This window comes from Pipistrellus kuhlii, unplaced genomic scaffold, assembly GCF_014108245.1.
Source record: "Pipistrellus kuhlii isolate mPipKuh1 unplaced genomic scaffold, mPipKuh1.p scaffold_m20_p_11, whole genome shotgun sequence".
NCBI classification, from domain to species: domain Eukaryota; kingdom Metazoa; phylum Chordata; class Mammalia; order Chiroptera; family Vespertilionidae; genus Pipistrellus; species Pipistrellus kuhlii.
The window spans coordinates 51,856,664-51,874,444 of NW_023425416.1; the positions used below are offsets into that span (position 1 = coordinate 51,856,664).

The 17,781-nt window shown below is 62.6% G+C and overlaps 1 protein-coding gene across 1 annotated transcript in view; it reads right to left on the reverse strand.

The window, feature by feature from the left end:
* The window catches only part of DAG1 (dystroglycan 1), a 35,849-nt gene extending 22,338 nt beyond the window's left edge, over positions 1-13,511 (reverse strand). The window contains exon 1 of the mRNA XM_036432276.2: positions 13,375-13,511. The gene's annotated coding sequence lies outside the window, so the exon portion shown is untranslated. The remainder of the gene's footprint in view (positions 1-13,374) is intronic.
* Positions 13,512-17,781: the final 4,270 nt, after the last annotated feature.

The window sequence follows — 17,781 nt, forward strand, 5'->3', positions numbered from 1 at the left end:
GCCTGCCCTGCAGCCAGGGCCACCCAACCAGGGACAGAGCAGTTGGCAAGGCCAACGCGGAGCCGGCGGACATGCCCCGCCCCCCGTGCCCGCCTCAGGCCTGTCCCAGGGAACTGGCGAAGGCTAAGCTCCAGGCCAGATCCCAGATCCCATCAGTCCCGCATCCTGGCCGCCCAGCAGGACACGCTGCTCCTCACACACAGGTTCACAGAATCGGGCACCAAGACGACAGAGAAAGCCACGTGCTCTCCTCCTCACGCCCCAGGGGTCCCCCGCTGACCGCTGTCCGCCACCCGCCAGTGACTTACTGCAGGGTCAACGCAACTGCAGCCCTAGGAGGCGCCCTTGGCCTCCCTTCCTGCCGCGGGGAGCGCGCCCTGAGCACAGGGGGAAGCGGGCTCCATCAGTGGTGATCGCTCGGAAGGGAATTCCTGCGTTTAGTCCAAGGATTAAATGTGAAAGCCGGAGGGGAGGAGGAAAGGACACGCGCAAAGTCTTTCCTCTTCGTCCGATACAAGCCCAGCCGTGGGAGGGAGCAGCTGCCAAGTCCTCTCCGGGCGGGCAGAGCCTTCCCTCCACCCAGCAGAGCGCCAGGCCCCTGGCCGCACAGAACACGAACCCGGCACCACGGGGCCTTGCAGGTGCTCTCCCTCCCTCCGCCGCCGGCTGCTGACCGCCCGCCGTCCACTGTGCCAGGCGGTGACTGCTTACCGGGCCTCGTTCGTTCATGGAAGTGTATGTTTTCTCATTGAAGGAAGTTGGCCAACAAACCTTAAAAGTTCTGTGGCTTTGGACCTAATCAGGAGTCAGGAGCGTCCACTGTGCATTTTCTCCTGCGGAGTCAGAGGGCACTGAGGAGCCTGGGTCACCGCCGGCCCCTCGCAGAGCCTGGGGGAGGCCACTGCCGCCCCTCGGAACGTCCGGGTCAGTGAGAGGAAAAGAACCGAAGGCCGGAGTCCGGCAGGGACGAGTGAGTGCCGCCTGCGCAGACCAAGCCGCCCGCGGGGCGCGGCTGGTAGCCCGGATGCGGCCGCTGGCCCGGGACGTGTCCCTCCGCCTAGTGACCCCTCAGTAAGACTTCTGTGTGGGGGAGCGGGAGACGCAGAGACAAGACCACCAGGGCAGCACCACCAGCGACCGGAACCCACCACGCTGTCCATCCGAGGCAGCAGGCTGGCCTGGGCACGAGCATTTCCGCCCTGGTTGAAAAGCAGCAGTCCTGACTCACTCTCTGTAGATCCCTTCCGGGTCAGCTGACTCCTACCCCCCCAGTGGGTGTCCCCCCACCAGCCGGCCTCACAACTGGAGGGAGCAGGGCAGCCGGGCTCCTGGAGGCTTCTCACCCCGAGAAGGAGCCACAGGCCGGTCAGCCTCAGGCCGTTACAAAGAGCCAGCGGTGACCGGAAGGAACAGGCTTCTGTGAGACAAAAGCATTAAAAATGCAGTATTTTCCTAGAGAGCTAGAAGTTTTTTGTTGATTTTACATACATATATGTGGGGGCTTTTATTTCAGAGAAGAAGGAAGAGGGAGAGAGAAACTTCAATGATGAAAGAAAATCATTGATCAGCTGCCTCCTGCACATCCCCCCACTGGGGATCAAGCCCACAACCCAGGCCTGTGCCGACCAGGAATCGAACCGTGACCTCCTGGTTCATAGGCCGCCGCTCAGCCATTAAGCCTCGCAGCCGGGCTATTTGGTGTGTGTTTTTTACCAAGCTTTCTCTATGAATTCACAATCTACAGATGCCTCAACCAGCCACTCAAACTCTCTGCTTGCAGGAGGGCTCAGCAGCAGGAAGTCACATGGCAGGCTTCACACCAGTTTCCGCTTCTCACACCACAGGGTCCGTGCAGCTGTGAACTTCGGCGGCAGCTCTGGGTCTGCAGGTTCTGGAGACGATTCTAAGCTCGTTCTAAGAAGGCAAACTGAAAGTTTGCAAATCTGTTTTTCAAAATACTTTCCATGCACTGGGAGATCTCAGCTATCTTCTGCTTTCATAGACAAACTACCAAGTGTTCAATCGGACACCAATTACAGGTCCGCGGAAGGGGCCAGGCCTCCCACAGGCCACACGCACGGCTGGTCCTGGGTGCTGGAGGAGGGGAGCACAGCTGTGAGGCAGGGGGAAGAAGAGGAGCAGGAGCAGAGCTGAGAGGTATGGGGAGGAGCAGCAGAGATGAGAGGCAGGGGGGAGGAGGAGGAGCAGGAGCAGAGTTGTAAGGTAGGGGGAGGAGGAGCAGAGATGAGAGGCAGGGGGAGAAGGGGAGCACAGCTGTGAGGTAGGGGAGGAGGAGGAGGAGCAGCAGCAGAGATGAGAGGCAGGGGGAGAAGGGGAGCACAGCTGTGAGGTAGGGGAGGAGGACAGCTGTGAGGCAGGGGGAGGAAGAGGAGCAGAAGCAGTGCTGAGAGGTAGGGGGAGGAGCAGAAGAGATGAGAGGCAGGGGGAGAAGGGGAGCACAGCTGTGAAGTAGGAGGAGGAGGAGGAGCACAGCTGTGGGGTAGGGGGAGGAGGAGCAGAGATAAGAGGCCAGGGGGGCAGACGAGGTGGGGAGGAGGAGGAGCAGAGCTGTGAACCCTGACAGCCTGGAAGCCCACCCCCACTGACCTCTGGCCCTGCATGATTCGAACACGCAGCCCCCAGGACTCCAAGCCCTCAGGTTTATGGGGAAATGAGGGTTTTAAAAGCATTTCCCCTAGAAACAGCACAAACACAAATAAACAAGAAGGACTTTGTGTGGAGGACGCCTGGGTTACAGAGGGAGAAATGTCAGAGCCTGGGCCTGGGATCAAAATAGTCCGTACTCCCTCCCGGAGCCTCCCCGGGGGCCCTCCCCACGCTCCCAGCTGCGCGGTGGCTCGTCAGTCACCGCCCACTGGGCCGCCCCGGGAGGGCACGGGAGCCAGCAAGCACCTCACACCGAAGGAGCCCGGAGCGCTCCCGGGCCCGGCACCTGCATTCACTGCTCCTGGAGCACGGTGGGCGAGGAGGGACATCCATGTGGACGCGGCCCAGCAGGACAGCCTGGCTCCCGAGGCCCGAACCGGGCAGGGCAGGGACGTCCCAGGCCCCGCGGGATGCCTCTTCTCAGGGCAACCCCTTGAGGGCGATGGGCTCAGGAGGGCAGAGGCCGGCCCGCATCCTCTGCCTCTGTCTCCCCAGCAGACTCTGCGTCTATGGGATGGGCCTGCGCACAGGACAGCTGCGCACGCTGACAAGCTCCTGGGCCTGGAGCTGAGCCCCCCACTGGCCTCATGCCCACCCCCAGCCACCGCCCGGCGGCAGGAACAGCACCGGCAGCGGGCACCTCCCGCTCTGAAATCCGCACCCAGAGCCGGGGCCACGACCACAGCCTGATGTGCGCACAGGGCAAGACCATCTCCGCCTGGCCTCCTCCGTCCTTCCTGCGGGCTGTGCCCTGAAGGGAGAAGCAGGAACTCCTCCAGACACTTCCAAACGAGAGGAAATTCTAAAACACAGCCTCCTAGGACACAGCCGAGACCGCCACTCCACCCGTCCCGGTGGGAGGTCCTCCGTCCTCCGACAGAACAGCCCGCCAGGTGGCCTCCGGAGCCTCCAGTCCCCGCCCTCCGTCCCACAGCGCCCCTTCCTCCACCTCCAGCCGCCCAGGGATCACCGAGCAAACCGCCAACCCCCCACTCAGCGCTCTCCTCCCGCCTCCCCTGACCAGGCGCGCCCCGGGAAACGGGCACCCCAATGTCAGCGCGGCGGTTCTCCCGGGGCGGCCCTCCTCAGCAGAGAACGGATACTCAGTGTCTTCATCACCAGGGGCTGGAACCCAAACTCTTTCCTTCCGTCCTCACCTGATTGGGAGGGGAGGGGAGGGGAGGGGAGGGGAGGGGGACATGACGTGAGAGAAACTTGAAGTGGTTCCCAATCTGTCTTTTCACAATGACTCCTCTCAGAACCGGGTGCTGCTGGGTCCTCCCCGTCCTCCCGGAGCCCACGCCGAGGCGGCCCAGAGCAGGTCAGGTCCCGGGAGGGCGCTGACTTCAGAGCAGGGGCAGCCGGTCCATATAAGTTCCCTCTGTTAACAACAAAACCGCTCAGTGCGCCCACAGCGTGCAGCCCTCATCAGCTCCTCGCCGGGCCCGGAACAGAACGGCCGCTGCTGCTGGGGCTCAGTGTGACGCGTGTTGGCTGACAGGTCAGAGTTATTGTAAGTTGCCCGTCAGGAAGCCGCGTGGCCGCATGAGGCACGCGCTGTTAATAGCCCGAACCGAAATAAACGTTAAAAAACAGCACGGCCCGCCAGTCACCTCCCATGGCCACCTTGGCGGCCGGTCCCCCACCACTGCACCGGGCAGACTGAGAAATCCAGCCCCACACACCAGGCCTCCTCAGTGCCGGGCAGTGGTGCCATCAGCAGACCTCCCCCTCCTCCACCACCATCCTGCCCCACCCGCCCTGTCCCACCCCGCACAGACCTCCCCCTCCTCCTCCACCGTCCTGTCCCACCCATCCTATCCCACCCCGCACAGACCTCCCCCTCCTCCACCACCGCCCTGTCCCACCCGCCCCGAAGCTCCCCCCCTTCGCCTCCCCCAACCCCTCGGCACCAACGCGCCCCAGGGGAGCAGGCAGGGATGTGCCAGTGAGCTCATGTCAGTCTGCTTGTCTTTAATAAAGTACTCGATACACATAAAGAAATGCATCCCGTATGTCATCACAGAGCACAACACAAACACCCGGAACCGCCCTCAGCTGAAGGAATTGCCCGCCCTTATTACACCTCATACTCCAGTTCACACCGGGAGGGGAAGGAGGCATAGTGACAACAGGTAACAGGACGGAGGGGTGAGGCACGGGCTGAGCGGCTCCTGGGAGGACTCTCTGTCCTGTGTCCCTGGGCAGAGGGCAGAGGGCAGGGGGCAGAGGACAGAGGACAGAGGGCAGAGGGCAGAGGGCAGAGGACAGGGAGCAGGGGGCAGAGGGCAGAGGACAGAGGGCAGGGGGCAGAGGACAGGGGGCAGAGGGCAGGGGGCAGAGGGCAGGGGGCAGAGGACAGAGGGCAGGGGGCAGAGGGCAGAGGACAGAGGGCAGGGGGCAGAGGGCAGAGGACAGAGGGCAGGGGGCAGAGGGCAGAGGGCAGGGGACAGGAGGCAAAGGGCAGGGGATAGGGGGCAGAGGACAGAGGGCAGAGGGCAGGGGGCAGAGGGCAGAGGACAGGGAGCAGGGGGCAGAGGGCAGAGGACAGAGGGCAGGGGGCAGAGGACAGAGGACAGAGGACAGAGGGCAGGGGGCAGAGGACAGAGGACAGAGGGCAGGGGGCAGAGGGCAGAGGACAGGGAGCAGGGGGCAGAGGGCAGAGGACAGAGGGCAGGGGGCAGAGGACAGGGGGCAGAGGGCAGGGGGCAGAGGGCAGGGGGCAGAGGGCAGAGGGCAGGGGGCAGAGGGCAGAGGACAGAGGGCAGGGGGCAGGGGGCAGAGGACAGAGGGCAGGGGGCAGAGGGCAGAGGGCAGGGGACAGGAGGCAAAGGGCAGGGGGTAGGGGGCAGAGGACAGAGGGCAGAGGGCAGGGGGCAGAGGGCAGAAAGCAGGGCTGCACTGAAGGGTGAGAGGGCTCCTGGGCTCAGTACCTCGGACAGACTCCTTGCTCAGGCCCCAGCTCTGCGGCTGCGGGTCCTCAGGGGCTCCCCTGCCTGGATAATATGCTAGCATTTCACACTTCTCAGGGTCCTACAGTTGGCTAAGGCCAAATGATTTTTTTCTCATCTTTACTGAGATTAGTTGAAGGCCAAAATAAATTTTAAAAACAAGAGTTTAAGTCCACTTTCACATTCACACACACTGCAGGCCTCCGCTTCCAGGGGACTCAGAACTCAGGAAAGCTGGGAGGGAGTGCCCGCCAGGCCTGCCCCCCAGATCCAGCCACCGATCCGCTGAGAGCGAGCTCAGGCCCGCCACGGGGTCCCCAAACGCACCCAGACATGCCAGCCCGGCACAGGGAGCAGCAGCACCCTCAGCGGCGCAGCGGGAGTGGCTGCGGCCCTGCTGGCCCCGCACCCGTAAGCACGGCGGAGGCCCGCAGCCTGGCTGGGAGGCGGCTGTGCCACAATGGGCCCCATTCTCCGGGGACCATGGCAGGAGGGCGGCCGGCCAGGACATTCCTCACCCTCCCCCGGAGGGAAAGGGCACGGGAGGCTGTGTCAGCGGCAGCACCAGCAGCCATGTTCCTCCCCAGCTGCGGGATCAAAAGGAGCCCCCCCAAAGCACAGCCGGGGCCCCGAGCGCCAGCCACTCGCCCAGGCGGGCCAGCGGCCTGCGCGGGCGTCCCCTCCGGTCGGCACTGCGGGCCAGAAGGAGGGCAGCCGGGGCTCCGAGGGCCAGGCAGCAGTGCAGGCAGGCCGGCTTTTCCTGCCGCGGGCCCCGTTTCCGCCCTGTAAACGGGAAAGCACACCTTCGGAGCGGCCACGCAGCGGCTTCGGTCTGCGCCGCTGACCTCCTGGCACACCGTGACCTCCAGGAGAGAACAGCTGGCAGCCTAGCCCAGGAGAGCAAGTCAGGACCCTCCCGTCATCTGCGTGCAACTTTAATGAATTCTATTTTTGGACCTTTAATAAAGAGCTTCTTTTCTAACCTCCGACCAAACGGCTCCATCAGGCCACTCAGTCTTGGCAACGCCGCTCACCGCTCAATCCAGGGCGCTCACTGCCCTGGCCGGGGGCTCAGCGGGCTGTCGTCCCCGCACCAAAGGTCGCCGGTTGGATCCCCAGCAAAGTGTGTGCAGAGGCAGCCGATCCTCCCTCCCCTCCCCTCTCCCAAATCCATAAGAACCTAAGGAAAGGAAGGAGAATGCGGCACTTGGTGCTCTCTGTGCTTCCTCCCAGGCCCTGCTCCGGGCCACGCCTGAGGCCGGGCTCCGGTGTTGAAGGTGCAGCAGGCGAGGCTCCCTGAGTCAGGCAGAGCCACGCCAGGACAGCGAGCAGCCGAGCAGGAGTCCGCACGGCACAAACGGGTGCGGAGCCCGGCTCCTCCGGGAGCAAACCAGGCTCGGAAATGCATGGCGTCCCGGGTTCTGCTTGAAAGCTGAGCAAAGAGGCTGAGACCGGTTTGGCTCAATGGATAGAGCGTCGGCTTGGGGACTGAGGGACCCGGGTTCGATTCCGGTCAAGGGCATGTACCTTGATATGCTGCGGGCATATCACCAGTAGGGGGTGTGCAAGAGGCAGCTGATCGATGACTCTCTCTCATCGATGTTTCTAGCTCTCTATCTCTCTCCCTTCCTCTCTGTACAAAATCAATAAAATATATTTTTTTTAAAAAAAAAGAAAGCTGAGCAAAGAGGAAACACAATTTGGAATTCCATTTCTGACCATATAATTTTTCTTAAAAAAAGAAAAAAACAGGCTAAAGAATGAGTGAGCTAAGAGGCGTTTATGTCAGCGGGGACAGAGCTGGCTCCCTCTGCCACCCCGATTTCCCCCAGAAAGCCTGAGGGCGATGCTCACAGAGCAGGGCGGTAGAGCAGACACGCCCGACCCTTGCACAAGCAAATGCCTCCCAATTCCACCAGCTCAGAGAGGACTCCGCCAGGATGCTCCTGGTGGGCAGATCCCCGTGCTCCACCCACAGAAACTCAGCACCACAGGAATGATGAGCCAACGTCAAAACAGAAGCCACGCTGGACACTGTCCTCTGAACAGGACACATCCTCCCCCTCCTCGAATTCCCGCCCCTCAACGGGTACCGAGGGCTGAGACCGCCTCAGGGCCACACGCCCCCAGTGATGGGATCAGAGTCTGGCCTGTGCGGCTACACAAACGGCACAGCCATCGAGTCACAGGAAGGGACTGGGAACACGTACCCGGGGCTCAGGAGGGACATCAGTAAACCTGTGTTGTTTACATCAGAGGGTGCTCCTGCAAAGGCCAGTCACGTCTCACCTTCTCAAAAGCTTTGTATTTAACGTCGTGGTGATAAGAAGATTCCGGAAACTTCATGCACAGAGATGTGGACTGCAGCATTCCTATCACAGCCACGTTAGAGACACTTACCAGTCTAAGGACTGGGGGCAGGCTAACCACACAAAGCGGGTGTTTACAGGGCAATGTGCATGCTGTGACGCCCGCAGGGAAAGCAGAACGTAAGTTAAACCTGTACTCTACCCTGAACGTGGTATCGGTGCACCCCAGGGCCCTCTCCGGGGGACACCGGTCAGGGAATGACGGTGCTCCTAGGGCGAAGGCGGAGGACCGAGGACCGAGGGTGGGCAGAATCAAGATGCCTTTCCCTTGCATAAGCCTTCTGAACTTTTTGCGTTCGTACCATGTTTAAATAATAAAACTGCCCTGACTGGTTTGGCTGTGGATAGAGTGTCGGCTTGCGGACTGAAGGGTCCCGGGTTCGATTCCAGTCAAGGGCATATACCTTGGTTGCGGGCACATCCCCAGTAGGGGGTGTGCAGGAGGCAGCTGATCGGTGTTTCTCATCAATGTTTCTAACTCTCTATCCCTCTCTCTTCCTCTCTGTAAAAAATCAGTAAAATATATATATATATTTTTTTTAAGAATAAAATTGGGGGACAAGGGATTTTCCCTTTTCTTCCTACTACCCTGCCTGTCTCTTTTAAGTCTGTGTTATTTGAAAAACCTCCCCCCACTACAGCGTTCGGGTTCCACGGGAATCCTCTGCCCAGTATGTGGTTACGCTGCCGCGGATCTGGGCAGAAACCTTCTCAAGCGCCTGGCCTCCCTCCCCGGCGAGGCTGCTTCCCAGCCTGTCTTCCTGCAGGAGGCCAGGAGGGGGGAGAAGGACCCTCCTGCTGAATGCCCACAACCCAGACGGACTCGCACCACAATGCCCGGCTCCCGAGGAATGCCACTCAGTCCCCTGCCCACACCGCCAGTTAGTCACCGGCTCTGTCCCAGGGTGACAAAGGAAATGAATGTTTTCTACAGTCAATCCAGGGCCAAAAATTAGGAACAATTTCAAAATTTTAAACGAATTACAACGTCTAAAAGCTAGGCAGCGGCATTCTAAGAGACAATCAGCTGAGAAGGCATCCGTGAGAGCAGCACTGTCAAATGCACCGTGCCGGGCAGGGTAAGAACAGTTCCGTCACTGAAGTGGCTTTTTGCTATTTAGCTGATGGGTCTGAGAATCCTGCTCCTGAGACAGAGGGACAGATTAAGTCAGCATATGCCGAGGGTTCCTCCGATGGACTGCCCTCCAGCAGAGAACCCGGGACAAGCGTCACCACCAGACCCCTCCGCTGAGGACAGTGACCACCGCCTCCCCCCACCTCTCCACCCGGCCCGAAAGCCTAGAAAATGCTTAGCTCTCCGACCTGAGAAGAGGAAAGAGAAGCCCTATTCATTAGGCTAAATTAAGCCCTCGGGCGGGTGTAATTTTGTAAACTACTCTCAGACCCTATTTATAGCAATTGCTGTCTGCGCAGTATCAGTAATGATGGAGGGGCGGTCAGAGGCCAGGCCCTTACAGGAAAACTGCTTCAAATCCGCACCCCAGGGGGGCTCCCTGCCTCAGGAGCCTTCCCTTCCGCTCTTCTCCCCCCACACCCCCCTGGGCAAGCATTCCCTAAACCCTCAGGGCCTCGGGCTCCCCCTGACCTGCCCCCAGCAGCCCCACGGGGCCCACTTCTCCCCTAACTTTCTAGAAACCAATACTGCCCGCCGGCGCTCCTGGGCTCCTCCTGCCTCGCTGTCCCCGCTTTAACAAACGTGCTCTAAAAACAGCGCCGAGGCACAGGGCAGGGACCACTCATCCCAGCATGTTCAAACCCCCACCCCTGCCCCGGGCCTGGCTGCCCGCACGAGGAAAGCAGAGAACGCGGGCTCAGAGGTAGCATGGCGCCCGAGGGCAAAGGCAGCCACAGTGCTCCTGAAGCCTTCGCCCCAGCCCCAGCCTGGCAGCTCCAGTGGTTAGCGCGGTGGCGGGCCCCATACACCCAGGCTGTGTGGGTTTGACCCTGCCAGGCCACGTACAAGAATATTGATGTTTGTTTCATATAAATGAAACAACAATGGGTGTTTTTCTCTTTCTCTCCCCCTTCCTCCTCTTTCTCTCCAAAATCAATAAATTAAAAACAAAAAAGTTCTCTTCCTACATAACTACCAACTCCTCCATGTGTATCCCAGCTCCAACCAGCCACATCGCGCACGCGCACGCGCGGGCACACACACACACACACACACACACACCCTCACACACACCCTCACACCCACACCCACACCCATACACACCCTCAAACCCTCACACACACCCTCACACCCCCACACACGTACACACACACCCTCACACACACACACCCCCGGCCTCCGTCCCCCTCTTCCCTCCAGAGCGGCGCCCTCCCTCCACCTCTCCCTCACCACCCAGCCCTAACCCTGCCCGACGCCCTGGGTCAGAAGCACTGCTCCCCTCAGTCTGCCTCCCAGCCTCGGACCCCAGCCCCTGGCTCACTCCAGCCCGGTGCCCAGTGAGTGGCACAGGCCCAGAGCGGCTCTGACACGCCCTCGCTTCTAAGAATGGCCCCTCACAGCACGTGCTGGAGCCCGTGGGGGGGGGGGTCCTGATCACCTCTCCTACGTCACCATGGCACTCTGCCACCACCGAAACCTGGGCGTGGTCTTCGCCGAGAAGCACCCATCCCGGCCGTCGGCAGCAGCTTGCTGCTCCAGTGGGCAGAGCCAATGCTCAAGTGAGCGCAACCCCCCTCTGCACGCGATGACCGTCGTATGACCTTGGGGACTTCCCTTCATCTGTGCCTCAGTTTCCTCAGCTCACAGAGAGATGCTCAGAAGCACCAGCAATAGCCCCGTGGTCGGGAAACTACAGCTCACGAGCCGCATGCGGCTCTTTGGCCCCTTGAGTGTGGCTCTTCCACAAAATACCACGTGCGGGCGCACACAGACAGTGCGATTGAAACTTCGTGGCCCACGCGCAGAAGGTGGTTTTCAGCTCTCCAAAGAAATGTCAATCGTTGCCCTGTTGGTATTTGGATCTGGTGACGAATGAGTCTGCCGACCACTGGGGCTGGTGCAGGACCACGGCATTCCTAACCTAGCCGGCAGGGATAATGGAGGGCAGGAATAATGGGCGGTGGGTGTGTGTGTGTAAAGAATTGAACACGCTCTCCTCTGTCTCAGGTGAAAAGGCACCTGCACACCTCCTCTCACAGATAATACACCAGCCCTGGCCGACAGGAAGTGTACCCCCAGGTTCAAGTGACAGAAAGTTTTAATCAACCGCCTCTCCCGCCCTAAACAACCCCAGGCAGAGTGGCCGGGGTCCCCCGAACCCCATCACCTGCAATGCTGAGCAGACACCAGCAAACCTGCAGAGGAAGTGGTTAACATTCTTGGTCACGCTTAGGCTTCTGACCCACACATTCCTGAGCACAGGCCCCTCCCCTGGCGGCTTGGCGGCCCCTCTGCTCAACCTTCTTGGCCTCCTCCCAGATGGCCCTCCCCTCCCCTCTCCTCCATGGCTGACCGCCTCACACCAGGTCCTGACCCTCTCCCCGGCCCGCTCACTACCTACCTACCGGCCACCAGCAAGATCTTTCTAAACACAAGTGGGGACCCTCCCGTGTCCCTGGGAAAAGCCCCTTGGGCTCCCACACCCTGAACGTGAAGCGTGAACTCCTCAGCACAGAAAGGCCGGCTCCCAACTGTCCGGCTGGAGGGCTCCCAGGTGCTATTTTGGGCGCTGGTGTGCGAGCGGCTCCCTGTGCCCGACCTCGCTGCCCCCAGGCCTCCGCTCAGGAATTCCCCCATCCCCAGGCGCCAGGAAGCACTGAGTGGGCAGACACCTTCAATCCCAGGCTCCCTGACCCCCCTCACCCTCCAAACTGACTTCCCTCGGGGCACAGCCAGCCTGTTCGTGGGCGCCGGACCCACCACAGAAGCTGGCAGGTAGCAAAGCCAAATACTTGGCCGTGTCTCCGCCAAGTTAACCGTTCGGAGCGGTGAGGACTTGCCCGCTGCCTCCCTCCACAGAAGCACCGCTTTCCGGCCTGCTGTCCATACAAGACGCCCGATCGCAGTCCTAAATACCCCACAGGCATGGAAGAGCCACACCAGGCACCCCACTCCCTCCTCGAATCTGATTTCTCCGAGAAACGGCTCCTCGGCCTTGTTCCCGCACCAAGCCATGGGCTCCTGTCCCAAACAAAACAAAGTCCTGTTCAACTTTTCCTATCTCACCTGTCGGTGTTGATGCCTCCGAGGCTGAATTTCTTTTTAATGTTTTTAGGTTTTAGAGAGAGGGAGGGAGGGAAACATTGATGTGAGAAACATCCATCGACTGCCTCTCCATACACACCCGGACCGGGGATCAAACCCTCAACCTGGGCACGCGCCCCCCACTGGGAATGGAACCGGGACCCTTCTGCGCATGGGAGGATGCACTGAGCCACACCGGCCAGGGCGGTGGAATTTTTTTTTTTAAATAGAGTCATTCGAAAAGGGTCATGTCACTGAGCACTCAGCACAGGACAACCCGATAAAGTCACAAAGTCCCGTCTACACCAGACCCCAGGACACATCCAGCTCTTTATCTGCGCTTCACCCTGTCCACACCGGCCTCCGTCCCAGTCTCCGGGCCAAGCCAGGGCCACTTGGACTTGCTTATTTCGGGAAACGCCAGGGGGGCTCCCAAGTTGGAACTCTAGGCTATAACTCGGGGGCCCCAGGCTCTGCTCCCCCCAGAAGCAGAACTTCAGGTTCCCTGTGAAAACCTGCAAACCTGACCTGTTCCCAAGCCACAGGGACTAAAACGCGCATGTTAAGCCAGCAGCTGAGGAGGCAGGAAATTAACTTGAAATCTGCGGCCCAGGGAGCCTTTCCTCCGGGGACATTTCCCACCGAGTGAAAGGTGAAGGCGGCCGGTTTCCACACAAGTTGGAGTGCGGCTCCGGGCGGGGGTGGGGGAGGTGACCCCGAGGCTCGGGCAGCTCAGGGCCGGCGGCGCGGCGCCCTTCCCCGCCGCCTCCCGCCGAGGCGCTCCAGGGCCCGGCCTCTGGCTTCCGCCGCCCGGGCCGCGCGAACCCGCGGTGGGAGCCGGGGCGGCGGGAGCCGGGGAGCGGCCCCGGAGCGCGGCCGCCGCGCAGGCCTCGCGTTCCCGAGCGCGCGGGCCGGGCCGAGGCCTTGCCCGTCGCCGCGGCGCGCGGCCCGCCCAGCCCCGAACGCCCGCGATCCCCGCCCGGGGACCGAGCGCGGGGGGCGTTCCTGCCCGGGCCGCGCCGCCGCCTCACCGCAAGGACGTCCGCCGCGGCGTCCCCGCCCCGGGCCGGGCCGCCGGCAGCAGCAGGTGTTCCTGGGAGGCTCGGCCGGCGCCGGGGCTCGGCCCGGGCGGCCAGGCTCCGCGGCGGGGGACGGGCGGCGCACTCACCGAGCGCCGGCGGGCGGGCCGCGGCAGGTGCTCGCTCCTCCGGCCGCACGACGCTCCGCCGCTCCCGAGGGGACCCGGCGCCAAGCCGCCGCCTGCGCCTCCGCCGCCGCCGCCGAGCCCGAGGAGCGCGAGCGCCGCGCCGCAGCCTCCGCGCGAGCACGTCCCGGGCGGCGAGAGGGCGCCGAGCGCGAGGGCGGGGCGCGCGGCCGCAGCCTAGCAACCGCCTGACACGAGAGCCCCGCAGCCAATCCCGCGGCCGCTCCGGGAAGCGCCGACCGGCCGCCGCGCGACGCCCGCTTCTGCCTGCGTCCGCCGCCCCGCAGCGCGCCGCACCCGCGCGCAGGCCCCGCCCCCCGCCCGCGCCGCGCCGCTCATTGGCCCGCCACGCCCCCAGCTGAGGCCACGCCCCAACCTGGAAGCCCCGCCCCATGCCAGCCGCGTCCGCCTCGGGGACACGCCCAGGCCGGCGGCCCCCCAGCCTGCTGGACTGGGCGTGGGGGAGGGGCGGGGAGGGAGCGATGGGCGCGGTGTCCCATCCCCCCGCCGCACCCCGGGCGTTTGGGCCTCGGAGACGTGGGGGGGTGAGGCTGGAGAACCGGCCTGGCCACCACTGGCCACCCGCCGACCTAGTCCGCCCTCCTGGTTCCCCCAAAGTAAACCGGGAGGCTTTTCCCGGCCGTGAAAACCTCCGGGAAGCGTGCTCCGCACTGCCCAGCTGGTGGGCCTGTGGCCCGGCACCAAACACGGATGGGGAAACTGAGACCCGGGCAGGAAGGGCGGGAAGCCGGCTCTTCTCCCAGGGCCTGACTCCCAGCTGGCCCGGAGGTCCGGGAAGCGCCTCCGGCTCGACCCGCATACCTCCCCCTGGCTCTGAGCGCGGAATCCGATGCCTACGTGGGAGCCAGAAATAGCGCGGAGCCTGGTGCACCGGTCACTCCTGGAGGCCTGCATTCCTTCCCGGGGTGGGGGCGCCAGGGATGGTCACTGCTGGTCTGTCTCCTTCCAAGGCGAGGGTCCTAAAGGCGCTCCCGCCCTCCCCAGGGTTACTACAGCCCCCGCCGGGAGGCCCGCACAGGGCAGCAGTCACTGGACCTGTACAGTCAGGGGCTGGGGCTGGGGCCGGGACCCCGCTCCCTTTCCTCCCCAACCCCTGCCCAGGATGTGTCCACTCCCTTCCAGGCCTGAGCTCTTGTCAGTGAGCGTTTTGAACACAGAACTGGCTGCTGCCTGCCCCGGGGTTCTCCCTGATTCCAGATAAGCTCTGGGTCTCCCCCCACCCCCCACCCCACCCTCGGGAGCACCTGGGAGGAGCACGTGTCAAAGAGAGCAGAAAGGAATGCCCGTCTCCCACACACATGGTGGTTCTTTATACTTCACTGCAGAGGCTCCAAACCCCATTCACACAGACCTGAAAGGGAACTAAGAACCAGGAAAAGGCCCCAAATCATGTCTTCGATGTTCAACTAAAAATTAATGGCCTTTCAAATTCAGCTCTAAAACGCCGCTTCTTTGAAAACGCTAAGAATGCAGGAAGTTATTTGGGTTTTGAAACAGAATATATTCTTTCATTCACTCCTTCCGCTTACAGAGTCTCCCCCCTCAACATACCCACACCCACTGGCCCTGAAAAACACACCAGGCTCTGCCCGGGGTTTCAGAGTCTGAATATGTATGTACATGTTTCTCCCAAACAAAAGACTGCATTGGGTGCAGGCCTCACGAGACAGCCCCCTTCTGCCATCGGCACAGAAGCTGGTCACCCACGGATGCCAGAGCAACTCCCCTTCCTCCCTCTTGGCACTGGTCTCGCCAGACAAAGCACCAGACCGCATTCTGGCAGCCAGGGGCCCAGCACCCGTGCCCAAGCACCCCCAGAGCCCTGGCCGAGGGCAGACCTCCACCTCAATTACCTGGTGCTCAGAGGGGAGCCAGCCTTCCTCATCCCGGAGGCGGGAGTGAGGACCAGAGCTAAATCCTCTCCGGTCCCTGCCTCTCCGGGTTTGGGGCACAGCTGGAGGTGCTGGGCCCCAGGCTGGCCCTGACGCTCTCCCCCCACTGTGCCCAGCCCTCCAACCGTGGCAGAACAGCTCTGAGCTCTGGGCCTCCGTGGCTGGCTGGCTTTAGTTTTTGTCTGGAGTTAGGGTTCACCCAACCTCCTGTCCCTTCAAGCCCTAGCAGGAGGAAGGCGGCCGGCCGGAGCTGGCCCAGCCTCTGGTGCCTAACCGGCCCCATGGAGCCCACTGCAGGGCAAGGAGGGAGGTGGGCAGCGGGCCCAGAGGCTGGGGCTCAAGCTGTAAAGTCAAGGCCTTGTCAGTCTGTAGTCAGGAGAGCCCGCGCCTTCCCCTCCTGAGGAACTGACGTCCGCCCCAGGGCCCGGCACCAAGTTTCCAGGGACTCTTGGGGGCTATTCCGGGGCCCCCGCAGGGCCGCGGCCATCCCAGGCCAGGCCTGTGCCCACAGCCAGTTGGAGAACAAAACCAAGAATGAGGCCCAGAGCAGCTGCTCGGAGCAGCATGGGCGTGGGGAGGACTGAGAGGCCGAGAACCAGGCTCCTCAGGACCCAGTCACACCGCCTCTCCGGCCCTCCAGCTCCAGCGCTCTCTCCACGCACCCCGGCCAGAGGCTCCGGGAAGATTAGCGGGAAGGTGTGCCCCCCCGCTGGAGCGTGAGGCCTGGAGGCCGCAGACCAGTTCGCTTGGTCCCACACTGCAACCATCACCTAACGGTGCCCGTGGTGGAGGCTCCATTTCCGTTGGGACGGAAGAAATCAGGGGGGTGGCCGGCCCTGGCCAGTTTGGCTCAGCGGACAGAGCATCAGTCTGTAGACTGAAGGGTCCCAGGTTCGATCCCAGTCAAAGGCGTGTACCTTGGTTGCGAGCACATCCCCAGTGGGGGGGGTGCAGGAGGCAGCTGATAGATGTTTCTCTCTCATCAATGTTTCTAACTCTCTATCCCTCTCCCTGCCTCTCTGTAAAAAAATCAATAAAATATATATTTTAAAAAGAAAGAAAGAAAAGAAATCAAGGGGCGACCAGCCTCACCGCTCGGAAGCCATCATCCCCAAGGGTCCATGCCCTGGGCGAGGCTAAGGCAAACCTTGGGTGTTTCCTTGGGGCGGAGCCCATTAGCCAAGACCTTGGTTCTAACTCAGATAAAAGCCCGCAGACACCCCCGTGGGTCAAAGTTCTCCCTGGCCTTAAGGTTCCAGGGCTCCTGGTTCTGGCGTGTTTTCCGGGAACCAGGGCCAAGGCCGGCGCCCAGCCCCCGGGCCCTGCAGGGGGAGGAAGGCCCCGGCCGCTGCTCCTCCCTCAGGCCCAGAGAGGGGCAGGGGCAGCCCTGGCTGAGGCCGAGGCTTCTGACCCAGATGCCAGGCCTCCAGGTCTGCGTGGAGCAGTGGGCTGGCAGGCAGGGCAGCCAAGCCAGGGCCAGGGAGGGGTCCCTTTTGTCTGAACCTAACAGAAGGCAGATTGTCTGGCGGCTCTGGCGGAATGAAAGGCCGATAAGTTCATCCGGGAGAAACTGCCAGGAGGCGTGTTTGCGGGTCACCACCGGCCGCCCGAAGCCGCCCCTTCCCTCGCAGGGCCTCCCTCCGGGTGCTCCCAGCAGCCCATGCACAGGCCCCTCCGGCCAGCCAGGCGGCAGCTCCCCAGCTGGTCTCCAGGGCAGTCCGTCCAGGGGGCTCGGACCCGCAGCCAGGAGAGTATAGGTTGAGTGGAAAAAGCCCCGCTCCCCGCCGGGGCGGGGGGCACTCCTGGCCTTTGCCCTCCCTGAGCATGGGCTCCTCCCTGGGATCAGACGGCCCCAAGGCCGGCTGTGGGTGACTTCCCAAACACTGGTTTGTTGGCCTTGAGCGCTGGACTCCACACCAGATTCGGGCTGGGCTGAGCGGCAGAGCCAGGGGCCGGTTTGTGGGTTCTCAGTCTTGGGGAGGGAGGGCGCCCACACTCGGCTGGGGCGGCCGGAGAGGCCCTTCTCGCTCCCAGCCACATGCCGGGGCCTGGCTCAGACCGCACCCCTCCAGGGCAGACCCCGCTTTCTCAGAGGTCGCCTGGGGCCTGGGCGTGTCTCTCACCAGCTGCCCTCCCCTCAGGGGCCCTTCGGTCGACCAGCTACCCAGCAGCCACCCCCTGGTCCTGACTCCGTCACCGGGGCTGGTGCGTATGTCCTTGGACCCCGGGGGAGTGCGGGCGGAGTGGGCAGACGGGCCGGGCCTCTGGGAGCCCCACCTGTGGCCCGGAACCCCGGCGGTTCTGGGAGGAAGGAGAGGGGCCCCTGGAGTCATCTTGAGGGAAACTAACAACGGGATCAAGAGCGACTGTCAGCCCTGACCGGTGTGGCTCAGTGGTTAGAGCATCGGCCTGTGGACTCAAGGGTCCCGGGTTTGATTCTGGTCAAGGGCATGTACCT